This window comes from Morone saxatilis, unplaced genomic scaffold (genome assembly GCF_004916995.1).
Source record: "Morone saxatilis isolate NCDOM2014 unplaced genomic scaffold, NCSU_SB_2.0 Contig15, whole genome shotgun sequence".
NCBI lineage: Eukaryota > Metazoa > Chordata > Actinopteri > Moronidae > Morone > Morone saxatilis.
In genome coordinates, this window is record NW_023339707.1 from 6,145,213 (window position 1) to 6,147,318 (window position 2,106).

Consider the following 2,106-nt stretch of genomic DNA (forward strand, 5'->3'; position numbering starts at 1 on the left):
GGCATGATTCTAACTCCATACAAGGATGTCTGTATCTGACTGTTTGAGGACAGTGCAAGGTTTATTATGCATGTGGCCAGGAATTACACATTGCACCTTTAAAATCAAAAGTTAAATGGTATGGAGGACAATTGTGACACCTTTAATACCTATGAACATCAGATTATATTTCTGCCATATTTTGCCAGTAGTGCCCCCTTAATCTTAAACACTGGACAACCTCAGTTATTTCAGTTTGCATTGTAGTCACACAGTGTAATATTGTTACTGAGCTGTACAGGTTCATTATTGTACTGTGGTAAAAACAGTGTAAACTGAAAGATAAAAGATAAAACATAGAAAATGGCTTTCCAAGTGCAAAATAACACATTTTTTTATTACATTTCATCACAAGCCATTACAGCTATTAAAGGCACAGTCTGTTTCTTTATTTAAATTAGCTAGCGGGAACTGGCTTCCACAGACAGACTGCACAGGTTTTAAACATAGAGCTACACTCCCAACCACAGGAAGCTGTGAGCTAAATTCAAACATATATAAAACCAAATAATTCACTAAACAAAGGCTAAAATATTACTATAGCAACCTATGGGGATACTTAATGCTGTTATTATTAACTGCTTCGTGTCCCATTCAAATCTTACGAACATTTTACACCGTGCCTTAGCTAACCATCTGCTAATGCTACGCATGGTCAGCTAACACGCTGCGGTTAGCAAACACCCAAATTAAGTTTACTCACCGCTTCTCTGACACCTGTGGCATCGTAACCTTGGTCAAAATATGGCAAAGCATCTACGAATACTTCACCAGCTACTGAAGCCGTTCCGGCCATCTTTAATCAGTCTACACTGTAGAGTTTGTTTGAGTTGTGTTTCTCAGCTACAACAACTCCAGCTAGCTAAAAGCAAGGCTTTCCGGTCTCGAATTTCAAAATAAAATCCAACCACATCCGTCAGTTTTTGATTCTGACATCTAGTGGAGGGGAATACAACTGCTGCTTGATGAAGCCAAGCTCTGAAGTAAGTTGAAATACCGAAACAGAAATGTAGGTACTCTAGGTAAGCTTTTTGCTTTGTACTGTTTTGCATTTTTCTTTAAAAATCAAAGCTTTAAAATGTTTATTTACGCTATTATCCAGCAACCACACATATTAATTACCTAACCTATGCATACATCTGTTAATACATGAAATTTAGGCTTGAAGAGAAGAGTTAGTTAACCATTTGTTCGGTTATAGTGGATAGAAATGTTCAATACACTCAACTGTGTTTGCCAGGTCTTTTTGATTTGAACCACCAGCATCCGTTCCAATGGGAATCTACAGCTATAAGCAATCTATATCTATACCTCAGGGAAAATGTCTCCATATAGCTAAATTAAAATCGTCCAAAGGGAAATTTGGCATTAGTCGTGCAAAAATGAGCCACATAAGTGCAGTTTCCTTATCTCTTAATCATCATTTTCTACATGTATTCTTACATATGCACACACATGCATTAATACTTAACTGTAGAAAGTCAATGTTTTAAAGGCTACGATCAAAGATGCCTAAAAAATAACTTATTAGTCCAATGAGGAGGAATCAAAAAGAAAGGGTCACAAGACTATTTTTAAATGCATGCCTCCTTGAGGACTCATGCACTGCATCACACCATTGTTCACTAAAAGTACACACTCTGCAAAGAACCACAGTGCTAGGGTACCATTTAGGACAAGGCCAACATTCACTCAAGCCTTTGGGCTTTCAAACAGCTGTCATTATGCTAATTAATGTTGTTCTGATTGGCTGCATTGCTTTTCTCCCTTTCAGCAGTCTCTTGAACTGAGTTTAGCTGTCACTACCACCAGTCACTACTATTAGTGTAGCTGTTGCTACTGTTATTGCTGTGCACCTTTGTCTCTGTCCTTCTGTTGTTACATCTGTTCTCTCTTTCTCACTCCAACTGATCGAGGCAGATGACCAGCCACCTAGAGCCGAGGTTTCTGCCAAGTTCTTGCTCATGGTGGTACTGTTGGGTCTCTGTAAATAATGTTATAAGGAGTTCGGTCTAGACCTGCTCTATTTGAAAAGTGTCCTGAGATAACTTCTGTTATCATTTGGCG